Source organism: Camelus dromedarius, chromosome 2 (assembly GCF_036321535.1).
Source record: "Camelus dromedarius isolate mCamDro1 chromosome 2, mCamDro1.pat, whole genome shotgun sequence".
Taxonomy (NCBI): Eukaryota; Metazoa; Chordata; class Mammalia; order Artiodactyla; family Camelidae; genus Camelus; species Camelus dromedarius.
Genome location: NC_087437.1, coordinates 49338030 through 49365419, shown reverse-complemented (window position 1 = coordinate 49365419; position 27390 = coordinate 49338030). Strand labels below are relative to the sequence as shown.

General features: G+C 35.4%; 1 protein-coding gene across 1 annotated transcript in view; it reads right to left on the bottom strand.

Annotated features, from left to right (window-relative positions):
* SOX2 (SRY-box transcription factor 2) overlaps positions 1-27390 on the bottom strand; it is a 627102-nt gene that overhangs the window by 132935 nt on the left and 466777 nt on the right. The window contains exon 7 of the mRNA XM_064493127.1: positions 113-317. The gene's annotated coding sequence lies outside the window, so the exon portion shown is untranslated. The remainder of the gene's footprint in view (positions 1-112; positions 318-27390) is intronic.

The window sequence follows — 27390 nt, the reverse complement described above, 5'->3', positions numbered from 1 at the left end:
CCAACAGTGCATGCAGCCAGAGCCTACAGTATCTCATTGGTGAATCTCTTAATCTTTTTCTCTAAGCATTTTTAGCTCACTCAATAAGCTAATATTAGAAATTATTACTTACCTGAAGGTATCATTTTGGTTTCTTATCCTAGGATGAGGAGAACCACTGGATATCAAACTTCTTTTTCAGTGGCTTCTGGCATGTCAGAACCTCACAGCAAGCTTTATAATTTTCAATAGTCCTTGGAGATCAGTGAAGTTAGGTTGACTGGACTCCATTACTTCTCGAAAGGATATACCTTATAATCTAATGGAGGAGGTAGTAGCTAGAGGGGAAAAGACCAGAATATTTTATAAATTCAGTGTAGGTCCCAAAGGAAACAAACATGCTCCCTGTTACTCCCTCTCATAATACAAATTCCAACCTATTTCTAGAAAGAAGCAATTTCACATTTGGATTTTTGTGTTACTTCTCACATAGTTTCTCAATCTCTCTCTCTGTAAATGAACTTATTTTAAAACTTACTACCTCACATTGTAGCTAAATAAGAACTATTATAAGTTGTTGAAAGTAGCATAAAATGTTTCTCTCACTTTTAGAGTTTTTCTGTATGAAGTTTGATTATATGGTGAAACCTTTACAATATTCCTAAGGATACAGGGCAAAGCACAGCAATCTGAATTTGCTGTGTGTGTGCACGTGTGCGTGCTTGCGCACGCCTGTCTGTCTGCCTGACTTTGATAAAGTTGGTTATTTTCAAATGGAAGTTCACTTGATAAGTCTAATAAATCTTTGTAAATTAAAAATTATATGTGCAGCAAAAAAAAAAAAAAAAAAAAGAAATGAGCTATCAAGCCATGAAAGACATGGAAAAAACTTAAAAGACATATTACTAAATGAAAGAAGCCAGTATGAAAAGGTTACAAACTGTATGATTCCAACCAAATGACATTCTGGAAAAGGCAAAGCTACAGAAACAGTAAAAAGATCATGGTTTCCAGGGGTCTGGGGAGAGGGAGGGAGGGAGGAATGAATAGATGGAGCACAAGGGGTTTTCAGGGCAATGAAATTATTCTGTATGATACTGTGGTGGTGGCTACATGTCATTATGCATTTGTCAAAACCCACAGAATGTACAACATCAAGAGTGAACCCTAATGTAAACTATGGACTTCGGTTGATAATAATGTGCCCAGGTTGGCTCATCGATTGTACCAAATATGCCACACTGATGAGGGATGTTGAGGGTAGGGGAGTATCTATGTGTGGGTGGGGAGGGCTATGTGTGAACTCTCTGTATTTTCTGCTCAATTCTGCTATAAACCTGAAACTGCTCTAAAAAATAAAGTCTATTAATAAAAAAATTTTAAAAAAATACATAAATCTTGCTGTATCGACTGGTGATTAGTTTTCTTCTAGTCTTGACCTTAATAGGCTCTTCTAACAAGAGATTAAGAAAATCTTGAAAAGGTAGGTAGCTTTGACCAAATGAATTTGGAGGTATTTACAATGATAATTACTCTAGTAAATTTAGCAGCAAAAGCACTACAAAGTAAGGCTAGATTTCAGTTCCTCTTATTAAATTTTATGTCAAGTCTTTTAGCTCTGGTTTCTGACAAATTACACATGGGAGGATTACTAAAAGGAGATGGATTTTCTCAAGATTATTTCTCATTTTTTAATACTATAATTATGTTAATAGTATATTCATAGATTATCTCTTGGTTTCCAAAGTACAAAAGTGATTTCTTTTGCGTCAACAGCAATACAATGAGGTTGGTAGGAAAGGTACCCAGTTTTGTAGACGAGCAAATGGAAGATCAGAGGCATGACTAGGAAATGCTCCTGAGCATATAGATGTTGGTTGTAGAGCCAATAGAAAACTCAGGTTTTGTGATTCTTAGTTCAATGTTATGTCCTCCACTCTCACGCCACTCTTGTCTTTGGGGACAAGCATAGCACTCTTTAAATGTAGATATTAGCAGTGAAGGCCATTTTCTACATGTTTTTCCTATGCTTGGTAGAAGTCTATCCATGCAGAGGTCTATGCAGGAAGGTCACCCTGGTGTCATCCTGTCAAACACAGGTCAGGTTCACCATTTACTTACTCCTATGTTCTTAACTTAGACTCAAACAGATGGTCATTGCGGGGGGCTGTTTTATTTAGCTCTGGCAACAAACGAATGTGTGTATATTTATATACATGATAAATATGTAAAACTTGTGAGATCTCTAATGATTGATTCAAAAAAGCATAAAATAATTTTTTTTTGAAATGTACCTAAAAGGAACAAAACTTTACAGACACTTTCTTATGGATTTCATTTTAAAAGACATCCGGCTTCCATCCTAGTATTATTTATTTAATATACGACAAATGTATCAAGTGTCTGATGCTTAAAAGAGGTCAATCACTAATGATATTTAAAGGGAGTAAATGAACTTGCAAAGGCTTTAGAATATTTGGTGGATGTTTTCTCTTTATGTTGTATCCACTTATGTCAAGCAATGTTACTGAACAGAATAAACTCTAATGTAAAACTGAGATTCATGAAACTCGTCACCTTTTTCTATTGGTTAATCATATTTGTAAAAGTGACAATGGAAATGAAAAACAATGTTGCTACATTTTAATAAAGGTGTTTTTCTGAGGCTACAAAAATAGTATGTAGTTTTTTAAAATCCTATTTTAATTTTTTAAATTTACACAGGAGAATAAACAAATACTAGGTGGTGGAAGTTACTTAACAATCTCTTACTTCTCCCCGAAGATTCAGAGAATGAAACAGATTTCTATAGGACAAAAATGCAGCTAAATGGCCTCCTTGGCAAATATTTGAAGTTACTTCTATGCCTGAGATATTAAGAAAATGTCACTTAAATAAAGATGAAATTGAACAAAGCTATCACTACCTAGAGAAGAGAAGTAAATAGTGGAATTTGATCTAAACTAACTTTATTTCCTAAACTCAAAACCTTAACAACAAAGCTCTTAACATGAGCAACTTTGTGAACTGAAAGAAGGGGCAGCCTAATTTCCTCCCATGCATCAAGCCAAAGAAACGAAGGGAGAAAATCATTCTTCTCTGTTGGCCTCCTGTGTAAAATTTCTTTTCTTATCATCCCATCTCGTCATATCTTTCTGCAGTTTGAATTACCCTCTTTTCCTCAGACTGGGTAAGGCAGTGAAAGGATGTTTGTTCTGCTAATTAACTTTATTACCCTGATAACTCCCTGCAGCCTTTGATGAAAACAATTACCGTTACTCCTTTTTTCCCCCTACTGGCGAAAAAAAAAAAAAAAAAAAAAAAAAAGGGAAAAGGGAAAAAAAGACTATTAATTAGAAACGAGGCCCAGGTCCCTGCCATGTTATCCTGCCACGTTCCCAGGCCCTCGAGCAGGATAGCATTACATTGTCAGTAGTAATTTAGCTCTCATCTGTCTCTGCTAATTATTGTCACATTCATCAAATTCATCAACAAAAGTGCTCTCAGAAGGATTGCATATTTGCAGTTAATACAGCATAAACTGGTATTACCCATCACCACATTTGTGATGATGAGAGGGACACAACTTATTCATCCCTAATTAGAGCAAGCTGGGTAATTAATTATGCATTCCGCCTTATTACTTCTGAGTTCCCAGATATTGTTTGTCTAAAAAGGGGGAGAAAGCAGGAGAGAGAAGCCTGAAAATGCAAAAAAAAAAAAAAAAAGGGTGATGTGTTTTGTCACATGCGCTATGCCATAATTCCCACCTGACAAACTAGCTGAATCAGTGGAAAATTGCGAGTTGTCAGCAGCAGAATAAACTGCTGTAATAGCTGATTAATGATCAGCACCTGTGACAGGTGCTGTACGGGACTGTAAACTTGGTTTGATTAACAGTCACTGGACGAATAAATATTAGTGACAGTCAGCGGAGAGCAAGTTTGCTTGTTTTCTTCCCTGTTAACAAATCGCACGCATTAAAGTTATTGATATTTCTGTCTGAGACACTATTTTTTTTGTAGTTATCTGGCAACATTGGCAGTGAGTTATAATAGATTGTGTTTGTTTCTGTTCTGTAATTTTATTTCAGACCTCAAATTGTATTTTGACAAGATGACCTGTAGGGGTTTAAATCTACCAGGTGTGGAAGAAAAGACTGAAAAAAAAAACAGGATTCACACTTGGTTTAATTTATGCTCACCTGCTAGTAATCTGTGTACGAGTGTGTGTACATATACATACAAACATACATACACGTATCCATTGTATCCATTTACATGTATGTACAAAAACTATTAAGGAATGTTCATGCTAAAAAAAATACAGACACAAACTTAACAGTGTATGGTGGTCAGTTATTTGAAATAATTTTTTAGTTGATTTTTTTTTTCAGAGTTGGATATTTTCTCCAGAAACATCGGCAGTCTGAGTTCCCCGAATCCTGTCTCAATCCCAGACTGAAGGGACCATCTTCCTGAGGCACCTATTCAAAACTGCTGCCAGCTTGGTTGCTTGTACTGAATTGAACAGTTACAGACAGGTTGGTCGGGAGGTGATGAACCTGTTTGAGCTTACTGATTATTAACCAAGAGTCAAGTTTTGTGCATAGGCAAGCAAAGCATGAATGATGGAAGGAACTCAGTCTTGTCTTTTTTTAGGTCACAGTAAAGGAAGCCATTTGATTTCACTGTGGTAGTTTTGAATTGTGTATAGAATGGTTACGATTGTGGGTTTTGGAATCCTAAAGACCTGCTTTCAGACTTTGATCCTGCTCACTAGCTGTGTGAGTTTGGGTAAATTACATAACCTGTCTGATTTTTCAGCTTCTCAATTATGAAATGGGAGCATCATCAAGCTGTACTATAGTGTTACTGTGAGGATTAAATGAGATAATGCATGTAGAGCACCCTAGCACAGTGCCTAGAATAGAAAGCACTTAAAAATTAACATTTAGTTGTTATGAGCATAATTGTTTGAAATCAGAATAGTCAAATTACCTTCAATTTCCATTTCACACGATGAAATGTTTTAAGAACTAATTATCTTTTTTCTTTAACATACTCCAAAATAATAACAAAAATTAAAAGAAAAACCTTTCTGCACACTCATCCCTACGTGAAAACTGAGAAAAGTTAGCGATATCCCTGGGTAGTAGCCATCCCGAGGTGCTACTCTGGTTTATTCAGATGTTTCTCAGCGGCGCAAAAGGTGGAATTGGTGAGGTGGGTCACACATGAGAATGTCTTCAGAAACTTCTGGGGTGATGGTATAGACAGATCTGACTAATGTTTGTTTAGCACAACCCCATATTCTGGTAGAATCAAGACAGTAAAAAATCAAGCATGAAAAATAAAAATAAAAATAACAACATAAAAGTTAAGTTCATTTTGATAATTTAGTATGTATCTATTTCAATATCAACCACCTAACAGAGAATGAAAGTGCAGAGAGATAGTACAGCGCAGTCACAGTTTCTGAAACAGTGCTGAGCAGCAATAAAACTACCACATTCCTAGGGCATTAGGGAATGCGTGCTTGTTGGGTCATATTTAATCAATATTTAAAGTCAACTTATCTAGATAAAAAGACAAAAGTAAAGGAGGTTTATAGGTTTGGTTGTGTTTACACTGATCCTAAGAACCTTCTGGAAGTAGTTGCATGAAGCATCATAATGCTTTTTTTTTAAAAAATAGTGTTTTAAATTCATTTTTAAATTTTAAAAAATATGTCATAAAACTTTCAGAAAAATAATGATGTTTAATAATAAAATATATCACTTTTTGGGGGAATCGCAAAAGCAGTGGTTCTCAACTACCACATACTAGAATAACCTCGGAGAACTTTTTTTTTAATAGAGATGTCAGGACCTACCACTGGGTAGTCAGGTTCTATTGGTCTTGGGGAGCCCCCTGGGCATTGGTGTGTTTAAAAATTTCCCCAGGTGAGATACACACACACACACACACACACACACACACACACACACAAGCAAACTGAGGATAAATATATAAAATTAGAAATTTATGTAATAAGATTTAATTTAAAAAGTAAAAACTGCTTCACATCACAGAACTGTTACTGTGAAATGGATGTCTAGAAGCTTAAGTGCATCACATATGGGAAATTTAAAGTTATCTGCAGTTTCTACTTAAAGAATCATAATGGAAATACTTTTTTTCTTCATTAATTCAATCAGAGGGAAAATATCTAATAAGTCAAACAGTAAGAATGATGTTCTGAATTCACCAACTCACTTCATATCACTAATTAGAATTGTTGGGTCAGTTGTCTTATCTCATTGGGAAAAAATAAACCCATTGGAGGTGGCCAGACAATTTCTGTGGCTGACAGGTGAGCTAGATGGTGGCAGGGCTGGTGGCCTGCTTCCAAGTAGATATACTGCTGACAGAAAATCAGGGGATCAGAATGTTGTTGATATTTGGCACTTATAAATGTGGGTTAAAAATCCACGTACTCCATGCCTGCTTCTGTCTGCACTTTGTTACATGAGCTTTGATCAATGCATGTTGCAAATGAGTGTGTGGTTGTAGGAGGATTCATTGATCTGTCACTTCGTCATTGCTTCTCACAGTCACACAACTCAGGAAACCCCGTGAAGTAAGCTGGAAATTGCCTGTCTGGCTAAAGCTCTGATATTTTAGATAATGATACAGTTTCATTAGGGAGGTAGCTCATTCTCGGCTAACTTCTACATCTATATTCCAGAATCCCTGTGTTCTTATAAAGTCTTAATTTAAAATTTTAACTATTAAAAGGCAAAAAATAATCCACTTCTGGAAATTCAAAGAGGAAAAGTCTCACTTGGCACATGGGGTTTCGGGGTGGGTCAACAGAGAATGCCTTACATCAAAGAATAACTTGATCCTACTGAATTTCCCATGGTCTGGAACAAGGGTGGGCAACAGTAGGATGATTTGGCCTGCAGTTATGTTTGTAAGGCCCCAAGCTAAGAATGGTTTTTACAGTTTTAAATGGTTTAAAAATTTCTTTTAAGTATTTTGTGATGTGAAAATTATAGGAAATTCAAATTTCAGTGTCCATAAATAAAGCTTTTTTGGAATACAGTTATGCCTATTTGTTTCCATATTGTCTATGGCTGCTTTTGCTCTAAAACAGCAGAGTTTAGTAGTTGCAACAAAGACCCTAGATCCCACGCATAAACCTAAAATATTTCCAACTTAGTTCCTTCCAGAAGAAGTTTGCTTATCCTTGCTCTAGAGGAGTAGTTCTCAAATTTTAATTTGCACACAAATCCAGGCTCTTTAAAATATAGACATTATTCAGTAGGTCTAGAGTGGGGCCTGAGATTTGACTCTGCGTTTCTAATAGGCTCTCGGTGATGCTGATGCTTCTGGTTTGAGGACCACACTTTGAGAAACAAGGCTCTAGACTATGACCCTCACCAAACAGGCTTATAAGATTGAAATCAGTCTGATCAGGAGCAGATCTTTCAGGAATGGACTCATGTTAACTAAGCTTACAAGATGGATGTTGAAACCTAGAAATTGAATTTGTTAACATGTTAATGAAAAATATGATAGGGACTGCTCCAGAATCATTTGTTCCTAAGACATGCCACCTGAGATGCCAAATTAGAGCAGAGGATAAGAATGGATAGGAAACAGTAAAGGACAGTTGTGTGTTTAGGTCGCTCAAAGACTTCAGACTAAGAGAGATTTGGTAGCTTACTGCTACTGGCAACAGAGTGGTGGTTTTAAAATGTACCTGGAATTTGTTTTAATCAGGTATGGTTAGTGACATGCAGTCACACAGATGTGGACATGACTGTCACAAGGGAAGAAGTTTTATATCCACAGATCCTGAGAAATAGGAGGCACAGCATGTTATGCAGAGGGCACAGAGGGAGGCACCGGGGTTGGTCAGGAGGCAGAAGGAGCAAGGGGAAAATGTGGGCACGAGTCTTTATTGTGGTTTTCCAGAGCAGGAATAGGTGAGGCAGTATAAGCAGGTTTAGGATTGGCTAGTTTGAATAATGTCAGCAGCTGGGGGTGGGGAGGGAGTTAGGGACTGTCTCTAATTGTTGGGTACCCTGTGGAGTGTTAGGGCCGGGCGGATAGTGGTCCAGAGTGAAAGCTAGATAAAGGAGGGAGTTGAGGGTATCGGCTTTGCATGGGGTGGTTTGCATACAGAAGTGTAGTCACTTTGGGTGGTTTGCTCTCTCTAGGAATTAGCTGGCCCTGGGAGGGGAAGTCTCCCCCAGTGTCAGTAAGGCTCTAGATATCAAAATACCAGAAAACAGAGACAATAAAAAGGCACGATGACTAGTACAGCTGGGTCCTTGGACCAGGGCACCCTTACTTAGGATGGTTATGGGATGGACACTGCCCATACACACCTCATTGATATTTTTTTCTTTGTTTTCTGTAATTGACCAATGTCCCTTCTAACTGACTTATTTTTCCTTCAGACCTGTTAATTTTTTTAGGTTACGGAGACATTCTTCTGGTCTGAGGATCCTTCAGCCTCTGGGGATCCAAAGATCCTTGGATTTTGTGGGTTAATTATCAGTTCAACATGGCTCCAATTCATCAAGTGCCGATTACCTAATTTAACTCGGAAGGCAATCTTATTTTGCTCATATCAAGTTGGAGAGGAGCTTTTCTTAACAGTGTTCAATTAGACAATAGTATATTTATGATATATGATAACTTAAACTTAATATGACTATTCAAACACTTGTAACACCTTACTTCAGGCCATGGAGCCCTCAGTCTTATCCAGAGGGTGACAAATTGCTGATGAGTGACATTTAAGTGGTGGATCTGAGTGGGGGGTCATTTTTTATGACACTATGGTCACTAAGAGGATGGAGGTGACATTGTGGTCATCTATAAGCTTCTGGACATCCTTTCTCCACAGAAACGTCTACAAACCACAGTGAGAGAAAAGTTGTGGCAGATGCCCTTTGCACTATCAGCTGCAATGTCTGTAGCCTGATTTTAAGTGATCTTTCTGGGAGTTCCACCTCACCCACTCTAGACAAAGAGAATTGCTTATAACTGCAGTAACTTCATCCCACCTCATTTACATCATACAGTAATTCCCTAGCCTTGGTTCACTGTTTATTATTATCTTGTGAAATTATGCCACAGCATTTTACAGGAGTTCCCTGCAAATTTCACTTTAGGTATGCCGTAACTCTAAAATCACGAGGAGCAGCGTTGAAAGAGAACTGGATCTGTGTCCTTGTACTAATTAGTGTGTGACCGTGACTGAATCACTGTTCTTTGGCCATCAGTTTCCTCATCGAAATTATAGAAAAATTTTGGACTACATGATATTCATGGACCTTTCTAGTTTTAAAACACCAAGCACAACTGAAATGTTTTATGTAAGATACATAAAAATGGGGTTCATTTCTTTATTGTCCCATTCCTGGGATGTGACACATGTTACTCTGGACCTCCGCTGAGCTTTCACTTTTGCTTCTTGGTGCTCTTGTTACTTGTTTAAAAGTCTGTTCCAATCTTCTTCATCAAAAAGGAAAAAAAGCTATAAATTTTGGGGGTTAGATATCTTGTTCAACCTTGTATCCTCCAGAATTTTGTATAAAGGGGCCATCTGATAGATGTTGGTTGAATTACATTAGTGTGGGACTGCCCCTGAAGCAAATGCTTTTGGGCTAGCAGATTATTAAAAGTTTGAGAAGTTGTGGCCCTGAAAAATAAGGCAGGACTTTGACAAGTTAGTTGACTGGATGTGTGGCAGTTCCTGGTATCATACTACAGTGACTACATTTATCAAATTATTTTATATTTCCCTGGAACATTGAAAGAGTAGCATGATTTTACATTTCTTAATGGTTCATTATAATTCTGGTGATTAAAGTAACTTCGGATAGTTCTGTAATTAAGTTCTATCTAAATCCTGCGAGGATCAAGAAAATTTTTTGCATTGAGACCGGGAATTTCTACATTATTCCAGGCTTGAGAAAGGAAGAGAGTCCATTTAGAATAATGTCAGTGTCATACCTACACATGTTCTGTTGGATTTAAGAAAAAAATTCAAGAAATATATTTTCTTCTCTTAATGCATTTCCATTTCTGTGTAGTGTTTTTCATCAGAAACTAAAATGTAGCAGTGGGTGAGGATGGGGGGAGAGCCAAATATAGAATTGGTGCCAACATATGCAAAAATGCCATGCAAATCTTTGGCCCAGAAATAAAAGCTTACCAAAATACACACACACAGTTGTTGGACTCTTGAACAGATACACAGCCGTCTGTATAGACAACAGTGCTGTTGGCCAAGAGTCCCGGAGGCAAGCCAACCTCCCATCCAGATGCTACTGCCAGTGAGGAACCGTTTGGCATCTAGTCTCTGGCTGCCAACCTTCCTTCCCACTCTCTGGCATGGCTTTTTACAGGGGCTGCTCAAGTAAATTAAGACTCCGAAGAGCTCTGTATTGATATACTGCAACAGTGCCATGCCGCAGGAGCCTTTATGCTATTTGAATTCTTTCTTTAAAAAATCTGAAGTAGAGTTAACTTATAATATTATGTTAGTTTCAGGTACATAACACAGTGATTCATTATTTACATAGATTATGTTCCATACAAAGTTATTCCAATGTTATTAACTATATTCTAATATTATTAATAGTGCTGTACATCACATCCCTGTGACTTCTTTACTTTATTACAGGTAGTTTGTACCTTTTAATTCCCTTCACTCCCCTCCACTCTGGCAACCACTAGTAGTTTGTTCTCTGTATCTGTGAGTCTGTTGTTATATTTGTTAGTTTGTTTAGTTTTTTAGATTTCACATCTAAGTGAAAACATACAGTGTTTGTCTTTCTCGGTCTGACTTACTTCACTTAGCATAATACCCTCCAGGTCCATCCATGTTGTTGCTTTTATCCCCCTTTTTAAAAAGTGTCAAAGAAGCCTGACTTCCAAGCATTTTCCTACAGATAAATGAAATTACTTTGAAAATTGAGAATGATATATTTTGATTTCTATATGGAGTCAACTTTCCTCAATCCAAAAATACCTTTAGACTTTTTAACATGCAAGCAGTTTGAAACATACAAGCAAAAAAAAAAAAAAAAAAAAAGAAAGAAAGAAAGAAAAGAAGAAAAAGAAATAAAATATACTGAATTTTTTGGGAGAGTGAAAGAAATTTCATGTGCAAAGTACATGCTTCAAAAACTTCCTACTGGTCAAAAGAATGCAATAAGCATACTTTTTTTCCTAATAAAAATTGAATAGGTATCAATATACTTCCTTGACAGTTTGCCCATAGCACCAATATCCCGGGGAAAAAAAACACAACATGAGCACTATCTCCTCACCTTGTAATCTCATCAAATTCCAATTTCTGCTTAAATGAGGTTATACCTGGCATCAGCACCATTTTATACTTCCCAGACCATCCTACCAGGAGAGCCTTCTTTATCCACCCCCTGCATGTCTCCTCTCTCCTTGGCGGGATTGGGAAGCCAGACAGAACCCGCTGAAAGAGCTGGCTTCTTGTCTGCAGATACCTTGCAAGAACAGTTTTCAGATTCATCTGATCAAAGGGGAAAATTACCAGAGGATGGCATCATATGCGATGATTTTGCTGAATTCAGAAACATGCCATAATTCAAATCACATATTTTAATTTGCGCGACAAGTAGTACTTTTACTTTAAATTTCTGTACTGTCAAAATAAAACATCAAACTGCTATTGCATGCTACAAGAGAAAAGGAAAAGGCAAAGAGGTCAGGCTTAGATTGCTTATCTTGGCTCTGCTAACTAACTTTGTATAAATGTAAAATTTGAACTAGGGGAATATTTTTTGTGTATACTACATATTCTTTCTCCAGTTTGCCCACAAAACTACAATGAACTCTTGAGGTTGACTTGTTAGAGTTTCAGTCACTAAGTAGGTGATCTTAACCATACAAGAAGCAATGTATCCCCTGGATACCTTCAGTGGAGCTGCCATATTAACTTTACTTGAAGCAACATTAATTGCTCTCAGATCTCTAAGTATCACTGACATTGATAAATCATCCTTAAAGGGACATGAACAAATGAATCAAATGCTTATCATCACATTCTAGAAAAATAAACACGTTTACAACAAGGAATAATGCATCAGGCAACCTACTTCCGCAATGCTGGACTGAATGAAGATCTGACGAGCCATACAACCCTATCCAGGTATAAACTGGTTGAGTAATGCATTGAAGAGGCAGCCTAATCATAATGAAGCATGTGGCCAAGGTATACTAAGAAAACATTTATTTCATTCTTTTTTTTGACAAAATAAAAACAAATCTATTCAGTCATGAGAGTCAAGTTTCCATTTTTCCCCTTGTGTTAATGTGATGAAATTGTTACTGACATCAAAGTGATGTTTAGGTAATCCAAGTTCTCTAATAGTATGTAAAAGACTTTGCTGTATAGAAAAGTAATAGCTCTACAAATAGATGGACAATGGCAATATTAGTTGTCTAATGTCTCCCTAGGAATTTTCTAATTTATCAACCTAAATGAAAGTCGGCTGTATTTACTCTGTACTGTCTTCTTTTATGATTCACCGAACCCTACATTTTAAAAGAAAAACAGTTGGTATTTTCTCTACAAAATAATCTGCTTTCTGTTTCAAAGAAAGATAACATGACTTACCTTTCTTTGGAAACAGTAACCACTGAGAAGAGCATCTTTTCTCTTTGTTAGTTGAGGAAAGGGGTTAAACTAATGGAAAGATAGATATTTCTTTTCCACTGACTGGGGTAAGAGAATTGGCACAAGTCAGCACTCCCTTCTCTCTCTGCCTTCTCTTTGTCTGCCTGTAAGCAACAGCTTCTCCTTTACCCTTACTTGGACCATCTGTGTGTCTGCTCACATCTAGAGAGACATCAGCAGATCTCAGCAATGGCCCCAATATTACATCGTCCTTCATCCCTGAATGGAAACTCCACACTTTGCCAGGATTGCAAATAACCTTTCTCACAAATATGTGCTACCTGAAAGTCTTCCAATAAATTTTATGTTCCCAGTGGCATGTTGTAGACCTGTAGCAATTACTTGTGTATACATTTTTATGGTTTTATCTGAATACTTAGGATGGCATTTTCAAATTATGTTCTGCAAACATTAATTTTGAGGAATGTTATCAACAACAGTTTTAGCTAAATTTGTTGAGCATTTAGTATGTGCTTTATATGCATTTTATCATCCAATGCTCACAAGTCTTTGAAGCGGTATTAGTACTATTTCCATTTTATGGATGAGGGAAGTAGAGATTAGACAAATTAAGTGACATGGTTAAACAGCTGAGCTGGAATTTGAACCAGGCCATTTGACTGCAGAGCTCACGATCTTAAATAGTACAGCATAGCTGTTAGGTGAAAAAGGATTTGGGAGTCAATGAATTTAATACAGAATTAAACCAAATTTTAAAAGCTTCTTTCTTACAGGATTTCTCAGAGTATTTCACATGCCAATGCATACTGACTCACTAAGTGGAATATAATACGGGATATTTCCAAACTTACTGAATCCTATTGATCTCTCAAGTGCTTGAGCCTGAACACCTAGTTTCAGATGCTGGTTTTGCCACTCAATATGGTAGCCCTGGGCAAGTGATTTAACCTCTTATTATAAGTTATTTAATCAACAAGACAAAATTTAGCTATTTAGTAAATTGTACCTACCAAGACATATTTTTGTGTGTTTTCAGAAATAGCTGAAACAGGCTTTTCCATTAATATTCAGTTAATAAAAACTATTTAAGTAACCAGAGCATATTATTTCTTTAAACAGTTCTATTAATCAGTATTTGATCTTTTCCCCAAACTTCCCTGATTTAAAATTTTTATATCTTTTCCTGCTTACATCAAATGGACAGATCATCTGGACAGAAAATCAATAAGGAAACACAGGCCTTAAATGACACATTAGCTCAGATGAGCTTTATAGAGATCTATAGAACATTCCACCCCAAAGCAGCAGAATACACATTATTTTCAAGTGCACATGGAACATTTTTCAGGAGAGAGCATATGCTTGGCCACAAACGAGGCTCAATAAATTTAACAATACTGAAATTGTATCAAGCATCTTTTCCAACCACAACTGTATGAGATTAGAAATCAACTACAAGAAAAAAAACCTGCAAAAACATCAACATGTGGAGGCTAGACAATGTGATACTAAACAACCAATGGGTCACTGAAAAAATCAAAGAGGAAATAAAAACTTCCTGGAGACAAATTAAGATGGAAACACATGATCCAAAATCTATGGGACAGAGAAAAAGCAGTTCCCATTAAAAATTAGGGAAGTTTATAGCAATATAAGCCTGCCTCAGGAAACAAGAAAAACCTCAAATAAAAATCTAACCTTACACCTGAAGGAACTAGAAAAAGAATAACAAATAAAATCCAAAGTTAGTAGAATGAAAGAAATAACAAAGATCGGAGCAGAAGTAAATGAAACAGAGACAAAAAAAAATCGTAGAAAAAGATGAGTGAAACCAAGAGCTGGTTCTTTTAAAAGACAGACAAAATTGATAAACCTTTAGTCATTCTCATTAAAAAAGAGAGAGGGCCTAAATAAAAAAAAAATTGGAAATTAAAGAGAAGTTATAAACAACACCACAGAAATACCACAATTATATGCCCAAAAATGGACAACCCAGAAGAAATGGATAAATTTCTAGAAATGTACAATCTTTCTAGACAATCAAGAAGAAATAGAAAATATGAACAGATTGATTATCAGTAATGAACCTGAATCAGTAATTTAAAAAACTTTCAACAAACCAAAGTCCAAGACCAGATGGCTTCACAGGTGAATTCTGCCAAACATTTGAAAAAGAGTTAAAATGTATCCTTCTCAAACTATTCCAAAAAATTGAAGCGGAAGGAATGCTTCCAAACTCATTGTAGGAGGCCATGATAACTCTGATTCCAAAATCATTAAAGATACCACAAAAAAAGAAAATTACAGGCCAGTATTACTAATGAACATAAATGCAAAAATCCTGAACAAAACATGAGCAAACAAAATTCAACAAGACATTAAAAGGATAGTACACCCTGATTAAGTGGGATTTATCCCATGGATGCAAAGATGGCTGTATATCTGCAACTAAATCAATGTCATACAACACATCAACAAACTGAAGAATAAAAATCATTTGAGAATCTCAATAGATTCAGAAAAACCTTTTCACAAAATTCAGCATTCATTTATGATAAAAATTCTCAGCAGAGTGGATATAGAGAGAATGTACCTCAATACAATAAAGGCCATATATGACAAACTGAGAGCCAACATCATACTCAACAGTGGAAAGCTGAAGGTATTTCCTCTAAGATCAGAAACAAGACAAGGATGGCCACTCTCACCCACTTTTATTCAACATGGTATTGGAAGTCCTAGCCACAGCAATCAGAAGAAAAAGAAATAAAAGGAATCCAGATTGGAAAAAAAGAATTAAAACTGACACTGTTTGCAGATGACATGGCATTACATGTAGAAAATCCTAAAGATGCCACCAAAAAACTACTAGAGCTTATGAAGGAATTTGGTAAAGTTGCAGGATACAAAATTAATATACAGAAATCACATTTCTGTACACTAACAATGAACTATCAGAAAGACAAACTAAGGAAACCATCCCACTTACAATCACATCAAAAATAATAAAATACCTAGGAATAAATCTAAGGAGGTAAAAAAACCTGTACTTGGAAAACTATTAGACACTAATGGACAAAAATGAAGACAACACAAAGAGAAAAATATACCATGTTCGTGCATTGGAAGAATTAATATTAATAAAATGATTATACTACCCAATGCAAATTTTACAAATTCAATGCCATCCCTATCAAAATACCTATGGCATTTTTCATAGAACTAGAACAAAAAAATTTACAATTTGTATGGAAACACAAAAGACCCAGAATAGTCAAAACAGTCTTGAGAAAGAAGAACAGAGCTGGAGGAATCACACTCCCTGACTTCTGACTGTACTACAAAGTTACAGTAATTAAAACAGAATGGTACTGGTACAAAAACAGACACATAGATCAATGGAACTGAATAGACAGCCTAGAAATAAACCCACACACTTTTGGTCCATTAATCAACAGCAAAAGAGCAAGAATATACAATGGAGAAAAGACAGTCTCCTCAGTAAGCGGTGCTGGGAAAAATGGACAACTGCATATAAAAGAATAAAATTAGAGCACATTTTCTCACAGCATATACAAAAATAAACTCAAAATGAATTAAACCCTAAATTTAAGACCAGAAATCACAAAACTCCTTGAAGAAAACATAGGCATGACACACTTTGACACATATTGTAGCAATATATTTTTTGGATCTGTCTCCTAAGGTAAAGGAAACAAAAATAAACAAATGGAACCTAATCAAGCTTAAAAGCTTTTGCACAGCAAAGGACACCACTGACAAAACAAAAAGACAACCCATCGAATGGGAGAAAATATTTTCAAATGATATGACAAATAAGGGATAATATCCAAAGTATATAAACAGCTCATACAACTCAACATCAAAAAACAAATAACCAATTAAAAATGAGCAGAAGACCTGAATAGACATTTTCCCAAAGAGGACATACAGATGGCCAACAGGGACATGAAAAGATGCTCAACACTGGTAATCATCAGAGAAATGCAAATCAAAACCACAGTGAGATATTACCTCAAATCTGTCAGAATAATGTTATTATCAAAATGGCCACAAACAGCAAATGTTGGTGAGCATCTGGAGAGAAGGGAACACTTGTACACTGTTGGTGGGAATGTAAACTGGTGCAGCCACTGTGGAAACCAGTATAAAGGGTTCTCAAAAAACTAAAAATAGACCTGCCATATAATCCAGCAATTCCATTCCTGGGTATATATCTGAAGAAAGTGAAAACACTAATTTGAAAAGATACATGCATCCCAATGTGCACAGCAGCATTATTTATAATAGTCAAGATATGGAAGTAACCTAAGTGTCCATCAACAGATGACTGGATAAGCATGTGGTATTTATGTACAATGGAATACTACTCAGCCATAAAAAGAATGAAATCTTGCCATTTTGTAACAACATGGATGGACAAAAGGGTATTATTGCTAGTGAAATAAAACAGACAGAGAAAGACAAACACTGTGTTATCACTTACATATGGAATCTAAAAAATAAAACAAAACAAATGGATATAATAAAACAGAAACAGACTCACAGATATAGAGAACAAACTAGTGGTTACCAATGGGGAGAGGGAAGGTAGGAGGGGCAAGATGTAGGGAGGGGATTAAGAGGTACAAACTACTCTCTATAAAATAAAAAAAGGTACAAGGATATATTGTACAACACAGGGAATATAGCCAATATTTTATAATTATAAAATATTATCTATGGAAATTTTGAATCACTATGTTGTACACCTGAAATTAATATTATAATCAACTGTACCTCAAAAAAGAAATGAAATATTAATAATTTATTGAAAACTTTAAATTTGCTATGAGAAAACATCTTAAAGTATTGCCATTCCTCAAAAATTATTATGTGATATGATGAATGTGTTAACTAACTTGATTGTGGTAAATACTCCATAGTGCAAATTAAAAGTTTACCCCCTAAAAAATATATATAATATGTATATGTCAATTATACTTCAGTACATCTGGAAAATAAAATTATTGGAAAAGTTTAAAAAATTTAATATATAGAAATCTGTTGCATATCTATACATTAATAATGAGCTATCAGAAAGAAAATTTAAGAAAACAATACCATTTATAGTCATATCAAAAAGAGTAAAATACCCAGTAATAAATCTAAAAAAGGAGATAAAAGACCTGTACTTGGAAAACCGTAAGACACTGATGAAAGAAACTGAAGACAACACAAACAAGTGGGAAGATACACCATGTTCATGGATTGGTAGAATTAATGTTATTAAAATGACCATATTACCCAAGGCAATCTACAGAGTCAATGCAATTCCTATCAAAATACCAATGGCATTTTTCACAAAACTAGAACAAATAATTCTAAAAATTATATGGAAACACAAAAGATCCCAAATAGCCAAAATGATCTTGAGAAAGAACAAAGCTGGAGGTATCACGCTCCTGATTTCAAATTATACTACAAAGCTATAGTAATCAAAACAGTACAGTACTGGCACAAAAACTGCCACATAGATCAATGGAACTGAGTAGAGAGCCCAAAAATAAACCCATGCATTTATGGTCAATTAATCTATGACAAAGGAGGCAAAAATATACAATTGGGAAAAGAGAGCCTCTTCAATAAATTTTGTTGAGAAAACAGGACAGCTACATACAAAACAATCAAATTGGGCTACTGTCTCATATCATATACAAAATTAAACTCCAAGTGGATTAAAGATTTTAAGACTTGAAGAAACTCCTAGAAGACAACTTTTATAGGCAGTATGCTCTTTGACATCAGTTGTAGTATTTTTTTTTTTTGATCCGTCTCCTCAAGCAAGGGAAACAAAAGCAAAAATAAACAATGGGACTATATGAAACTAAAAGACTTTTGCACACTGAAGGCCACTATCAAAAGAACAAAAAGGCAGCCTACTGAATGAGAGAAAATATTTATAAATGATATATCTGATAAGAGATTCATATCAAAAATATACAAAGAACTCATACAGTTCAACAATAAAAAAAAAAACAACTGATTAAAAAATGGGCAGAAGATCTGAATAGACATTTTTCCAAGAAGACATATAGAAGGCCAACAGACACATGAAAAGATTCTCAACATCACTAATCATTAGGGAAATGCAAATCAAAACCACAATGATATGTCACCTCATACCTGGTAGAATGGCCATTTTGAAAAAGACAAGAAATAACAAATGTTGGAGAGAAGGAAACCCTGGTACACTGTTGGTAGGAATGTAAATTGTTGTAGCTGCTATGGAAAACAGTATGGAGGTTCCTCAAAATATTAAAAACAGAACTACCATATGATCTAACAATTGCACTTCTGGGTATTTTTCCAAAGAAAAGAAAAATGCTAAGCTGAAAAAGACATATGTACTCCTATGTTCATTGCAGTATTATTTATAATAGCCTAGACACGTCCAAAATAAATGAATGGATAAAAAAGATGTGTGTGTATATATATATATATATATATATATATATATATATATATATATATATATATACACACACACACACACACACACACACATACTCATACATACATATACACATATATATACACACACACACACATACACAATGGAATAACTCTCAGCCATAGAAAAGAATGAAATCTTGCTATCTGCAACAATGGATGGACCTAGAAGGTATTATGATAAGTGAAATAAATCAGACAGAGAAAGACAGATACCATATGATTTCACTTACAAGTGGCATCTAAAAAAGAAAACAAATGAACAAATATAACAAAACAAAACCACACTCACAGATACAGAGAACAAACAAGTGGTTGCCAAAGGGGAGGAAGGTGGAGGGATGAGTGAAATAGGTGAGGAAGATTAGTAGGTATAAACTTCCCATTATAAAATAAATAAGTTATGGAGATATAATGGACAGCATAGGGAATATAATCAATCATATTGTAAATACTTTGTATGGCGACAGATGGTAACTAGATTTATCATGGTGAACATTTTGTAATGTATAAACTATCCAATCATTATATAATACCCCTGAAATTAATATAATATTGTAAATTAGTTATTGTTCAATCATAACAAAATAATTGAAGAAAGAGAAAAAAAAGAAACATTTTTATACCTTTAAAGTTTTTCAGGTATTTACATTTAAAGGGAGATAAAATTAATTACAATAATGTTATCATTAATTAAGGCTTTTATAGTAATGATTTTCTTGGATATTTGTATTAATTATTCTAGTAACTCTTCCTAATGTTAAATATGGGTTTTTCGGTATGTATGTATGTATGTACGTGTGTGTGTGTGTGTGTGTGTGTATAAAAGAGTACGGTAGAGTTCTTTAAACTTTACTGGTATTTTTTCACAGTGCCCCAGGGCCAAAAAAGACTTAATAGTTTCATGTATTAAGTAGTAAGGTCCAGTGGACTTAATAAGTATTTGTCTTAACAGTTTAGTGGCCTTTGAAAAAAAATCATTCATATAAATTGAAAGAGAAAATATTTTCATTTTATTCTTAAATAATCAGAATTACTTACTAATGGGATGTGTGTACTTAATGGCCACTACAAAACTTCTCAATCCTTCGAATCAGATTGGTTACCACCACCCTTTATTTCCTTTTCTGTATTGCTTTTAGTATAGTACTTCTTTTGTTTATTTCTTTCTTTCTGTGGCTGGCCACATAGAGTCCTACACACCTCTCCAGCACCACTCTCCTGGAGAAGCTGCTATAAATGCCAGCTACTGCTTTTCCTCCTTTCCCAAATAGAGTACCTGTTTTTTATCAAAGCAACCACAAAAAACTCAGTTTTGCAAAGACATGAAATAATCAAAAGAAATGCAGAACAATCTAACCTCAATTACAAATCACCTAGGGCTGGTAGTTTGCACAGTGTCTCTGTAAAATACCAGAATATAAATATAAAATACCCCATGGCACCACCTGTGAGCTCACTATGGTACTCTGGGCACCTCTGAACATGGTTTGGGAATCATAGGATTAGGGTATCATATATGATATTCTATGTTGTAGCATAAAGTGTTTAAGTAGTTAAATTGTATAATTTATGTGTATGTGTGTATGAAAGAGAGAGAGACAGAAAGAGAAAGAGAGAGGGAGACGGGGGGTGGGGGGATCTGTTAGAAATTAAACTGACTGGCTTTTTCTATCTTCTAAGGGAGGTGGCCTAATTCACGAGGAGGGCAAAACATGTCTATTTTATTCTTTTTCTCTTGGTGGAGGGAAAAAGAAAGGGTGAGACCTGGCACAAGAATGCATCTGTGGTACACACTACACTACTGTATATAAAATAGATAAACAACAAGGACGCTAAATGGCACAAGGAACTATATTCAATATCTTGTAATAACCTATGATGGAAAAGAATCTGAAAAATAATGTGTGTGTGTGTGTATGACAGAATTACTTTGCTGTATACCTGAAAATAACACAGCATTGTAAATCAATTATACTTCAATAAAAAGAAAAAAGAATGAGTCTAATGAGTCTGTTGATAGGCAATGGGATACCAGAACCTAGTTTAGAAAAGACTAAGAAGAACTAAACAGCTCTGCATAATAAAGTAAGCAGTAAAGTAAAAGAGCAAGGTGGGAGACTAGACCTCAATTAGCACAAATGGCTGAGGAGATTTTTTTTTTTTAGGAATAGTGAAAGTATTGGTGAGCAAGTGGTGCTGGGAAAAGTGGACAGTGCATGTACATAAGTGAAGTTGGAACACTCTCTCCCACCATACACAAAAATAAACTCAAAATGGCTTTAAAGACTTAAACATTAGACAAGACACAACAAGCCTCCAAGAAGAGAACATAGGCAAAACATTTTCTGACATAAATCTCAGCAGTGTTCTCCTAGGGCAGTCTATCCAGCCAATAGAAATAAAAGCAAAAATAAACAAATGGGACCTAATTAAAATTATAAGCTTTTGTACAGCAAAGGAAACCATAAACAAAACAAATAGACAACCTATAGACTTGGAGAAAATATTTGCAAAGATGCAGCTGACAAGGGCTTAATTTCCAGAATATATAAACAGCTCATACAACTTAATAAGAAAAAAACCAAACAACCCAATCCAAAAATGGGCAGAAGACCTAAACAAGCAATTCTTCAATGAAGACATACAAATGGCCAATAGGCACATGAAAAAATGCTCAGTATCACTAATTATCAGAGAAATACAAATCAAAACTACAATGAGGTATCACCTCACACCAGTCAGAATGGCCATCATTCAAAAGTTCACAAACGATAAATGCTGGAGAGGGTGCACAGAAAAGGGAACCCTCCTACACTGTTGATGGGAATGGAGATTGGTGTGGTCATTACGGAAAACAGTATGGAGATTCCTCAAAAAACTAAAAATAGACTTACCATATGATCCAGCAATCCCACTCCTGGACATATATTCAGAGAGTAGCCAAGACATGGAAACAACCTAAATGTCCATCAACAGATGACTGAATAAAGAAGTTGTGGTATATTTATACAATGGAATACTATTCAGCCATAAAAAGAATAAAATAATGCCATTTGCTGCAACATGGATGGACCTGGAGATAGTCATTCTAAGTGAAGTAAGCCAGAAAGAGAAAGAAAAATACCATATGATATCACTTGTATGTGGAATCTAAAAAAAGACACAAATGAACTTATTTACAAAACAGAAATAGACTCACAGACATAGAAAACAAACTTATGGTTACTGGGGGGAAGGGAGTGGGAAGGGATAAACTGGGAGTTCAAGATTCATAGATGCTAACTACTATATGTAGGATAAGCAACAAATTTATACTGTGTAGCACAGGGAACTATATATATTCAATATCTTACAGTAAATTATAGTGAAAAAGAATATGAAAAGGTATGTATGTATGTATATGTATGACTGAAGCATTATGCTGTACACCAGAAATTGACACAACATTCTAAACTGACTATACTTCAATTTAAAAAAAAAGGAAAAAAAGAATAATAACAACAACAAACAAATAACCAAGAGGCAAAACTAATGTTAATAGTGAGTCAATCTCTTGCTATCTGTCTGAAATTCTTCTTATGTGAAATGGATTTAAATAAATGAATAATAAATAATTCACACTTCCTGCTTGGAGCTGAATATATACACAGCTGAACCTACAGAATGGGGCAAGGAGACAGCCTGGGCTAGAGGAAAATGATACAAGAAGAACCGTAAGTGCTCTTACGTATATGAAAACACATTGTCAGTGATGAAGCACTAATCAGACCTTAGTTCTCTGGTTATTCATGGATGCAGAATTTAAGAGCTATTCCTCAGTAGAAGGATCTGGTCATTTTTGGAGCCCTGATGGCAAAACAAAGATGAAAATAACTTCATTTATCACTACGTCACTGCAACATAGTGAGAATTAGGGTCTTGAGAGGAAAAAACAAAGGTTCAAATGGTCACGGTTTTAATCTAGAAAAAAAGACCTCCCTGGTTTTTATAACAAATTTTAGACTTTAAAAAATGTTTATCATCTGTAGTCTTAGGAGAAACCTCCCTACAAAATAAAGATGTCCTGTACAGCATAACCCAAACTAGATCTGGGGTTGTCCTAGTAAAGAAGGATGTTTATTTGGAGCAGCTGTTACTTGCCTTAGTAGCCAAGAGCTAACACTAAGAATTTACCACATGCTAGGAAATGTTCTAGGTACTTTAAATATATCAAGTCATCTAATGCTCACAACTTTCTCTTAGCTGAGTACTACTGCTATGCTCACCCTAGAGATTAATTAGCTGAAGTAAGGAGAGATCAACTAACTTGCCCAAGAGCCCACAGAAAGTCAGAGTTTAAACGCCAGCTCCAGAGTCCATACTCGTAACCGCTGCATCATCCCCCTTGCTCACAACTAAAAAGGAAGGCCTCTGTTGGTGGAGAAAAGTGGTTCGAAATCAGTACTTCCAGAGGGTGAGCCAAAAGACACTGGTCCCCACAGCCTTCATTAATGCCACAGCCCATCACCTAACCTTTTGGCTGTATGACGTGTAGCCAGTCTCTTTTAAATATGGCCTGATTGCTGTGAATGAGCACATCAAAATAAAATAGCAGACACACCGGGTTTTATTGCTTTCAAAATAGAGCATGTCTCAAGACAGGGAGTCTCAGAAACATGTATAGAAATTAATCATCTCTTGTTGAGTCTCAGCTGGCATGAAAAAATCAAAAAAAGCCAAGAATTCATACATTGGGACCTGATGAAAGAAAATTAAATTCTTGAAATTTAAAAAAAAAAGAGAGGAAGAAAAAGACACGTCCCTCAATATGTTTCAAGGCAAAAAAAAAAAAAAAAAAAAAAGGTCTGCTGGTGAAACCCTGAACATTCTATTTCCCTCTTCCCATTACAGAACCATAGTAAGTACTAGTACTAAAGGCTCTGCTAAGTTTTTCTTTAATCATAAATAAATCTTTTCATAATTTGTTTCACCCAGCACAGGATCTTCATTTGTATAGTATCCATTGCTGTATCTCAGAACTGGTACTATATAAACTACATTTGGGAAAGGTTGCATTAAAATATAAAAATGCTGCTTTAATAACTGGCTATGTTACAAAATAACCATTGCTAACAGTTTCTTTGACTAATGTAAACCTGGAAGCTTATTTTTGAGAATCATATGTTGTTTGTTAGCAAGGAAAATCCATTATTTAGATTTAGTGAAGTGGGCCTTATCCATATTAGATTTTCCTTTTTTCCAAGTTATAGATAGCTATTTTCTATGTTTTTTTTACATTTTATTTTGCTTTCCCCATATTCTTCCAGTTTTATGTTGGTCTACATTGGCTTTAGTCACTTTTGTATTTCAGACTTTTTACTATTTACAGATTATTTTTAGACTCTCCTACTGGAATCTCTCAAAATTCACTTAAAGGAGCAAGTCTTTAGCAGTTAAATTTCATGAAAGTTTTTTTCTTTTTAATACAGAAAATAAGAGAATTGTTTTTAAATACATGTCTTGGGTCTTGTATGAGCAGCTGTCTTAATGAGAGGAGGGAGGTGGTTAAAAGACTCTTTGGCTAAAAAAGTCATGTTTGAATTGGCTGTTGAATTGAAAATGGATTTCCCCAAATGGCCAGAAACATAAGCATTGTGCAACATTCCATCCTTCTGTCCTGCCCTGACCCCTTACCCACACCCTCTATCCCCAATATTCCTCTGTCCAATTTCTCAGGATCTAGTCTTTTTAAACCACTTCATCCTGCATTTATAGTCTTTATATTGCTTTTCATATGACTGATATTACTATTAGGTGACACGATAGCTTCTTTTTTATTACATGATAATATTCTCTCCCCACTAATGTTCTGATAGCTTTATGAATGCCAAAATCAGTATTTCTTTATAGAAATGAATTTATAAGACACGGGTTTCATGAGTACTCATAAAATGATGACAGATTCCACAAGCCACAGAAACAAATCAGTCTTATTTTTTCAAAGTCATATCTTAAGTACATTGTTTGTTCTGAGACAGTGGAAGTTTTCAGGAACGTGTATGTCTCCATATTTCTTTAAACTATTACGTTCACTTGTATGAGCAGAGTTCTTGTTTGAAGTGAGGGCTAACCATAGATTTTTCATCCTGCTATAGCCCAAACTGGAATTTCCTACAAAGCAGTTATGTTCTGTGTGTCTCTGTGTGTCTCTGTATAAACACATACACATATGTATATTTATAAAATGAAATACTTTAAAAAGGTAAATCAGTAAGAAACATCACCCATAAATTCATCATCATCAAATTACCACTATTAATACTTCAGTGACTCTCCTTTCAATATATTTTCTATCGTGTTCTTTTCAGCATTGGGTATAGCATTAAACTTTTTGGTGGTGGTATTAATTTCACAGGTAAAATTTTTTCCTCTTAAACTTTCATTTCTCTATTTTTGCACCTGAACATTTCTCATAACCAAGTGACTAGCCCTTTTTTCTTTTTTATATCCTTTGTCCATTTATATGTATTTTTGTATGTTTATTTATAAAATCTTATTTTTTTAATCCATTAAAGACAGGTTGTGTTTGAACCTTGCTCCACTACTCACTAACTGTGTGTCTTGGGCAGCTTATTTACACTTTCTGCATCTCTGGCTTCTCACCTATAAAGTGAGGTTAGTAACACCTACCTTCCAGGGTTCTTATAAGCATCAAATGAGTTAATATATATAAAGTGTCTGGCTGTGGCAGATCCAACATATGGGTTCACCATGAATTTCATTTTCATTGGCATGGAGCTAAACTGTATTTCTCAGCTCCCCAAGACCTAGGTAAAGTCATACAACTGTCTCACCGACAGAAGGTAAAGGGAAGTGTTATGTCACTTATAGGCTGGGGCAGGAAAGAGTCCTCTCTATTCCACAGTCACTGCTAGAAGCGAGAGACTCTGAGATGTCACAGTTACTAAATGGAAGGAAAGTGTTTTCCTGAATTATCACTTAGAGGAAAGCCACAGAGAAGAGCTACCTGACCCATGTCAGAGTCTGCTGATATCTATCAGATGTCTTTTATTAAGAACTGGTACTTGGGGGTTTCCTGACTGCAGCAGCTAGAGTTATTTACCTTCTCCTACATTTGCACGCGGTAAACCCTTAAGGAATAGAAGCTATGACATTATTATTGTTCACCATCAAAAGGGATGGCCAGTGTTAGCTTTGGACTTGAATAATACTTAATAGTCATTGGCCAGATGGACTAAAACAATTTCCTGTGACTCTGAAAACTTCTCTCTATACTTCACTTAAAAATTTGTATATCCTCAGGATGATGTTCTCATAAGAAATGTGAAGTACGGTAAGTATTTATATTTAGGTTTTATTTCTTTAAGGTCTCTACCTAAACTGAACCCCTTAATGCCACTGGCTCTTATTCATCTGAATGATTGTTTTCATAAAAAGGAAATTAGTACAATATGTTGGTGGAAGATACTGATTAGTAAAGTTGGATCAATGCTGTAAATCTGTTTGAACATAATTTTGGGTATTTCTAGACTAACAAACTTAAGTGCAGGGACATAAGATCCTATTAAAGTAATTTATTCACAGACAATGAATAGGTATAAAGTCTCTAAAGGAACACTGGGTAGAACAGTTTAACCTCATGAAGCCCCCTTCCCACACCAACATATTCCATGTATATATTTCTGGGAATGAGAAAAAATTTCAAAGTGTTCTGATATGAGGTATTTTATTATTCTTTTAAAAAGTTTTACTCTAGGAATCCATTCAGTGCCCAGCATTTTGTGAACTGACAGTGCCCAGCTGAGGTGAATGGAAGGGGGCAGAGGGCGAAGGGAGCTGCTGGGATGGTTCTTCTTGGTTGAATTCACTGTTTTTTGTTTTTTGTTTTTTCCATAGTGAGCTCTGGGGGATTCCCCTACTTTCCCCTTCAATCTCCTGTCCCTTCCTTTCTCTTCTGCTCTTCCTGTTCCTCATGTCCAGATTTCTCACAAAGGAAAAATGGCCCAAAGGGCTTTTCTGTATAATTAGGTGTCAGAAGGCTGAAATCTTTATTGTTCCTTTCCCTGGATTTCTTCAAGTGTGGTCATGACTAATTAACTCTGAACATGGGAGTGAGGAGGACCTGTTGTCAGGAACGAGGCATATTTGGGGCTGCTGACTTTCATGCACACACTTTAAGTTTGTTATTCTGTTTGTTACTCTATAGATACC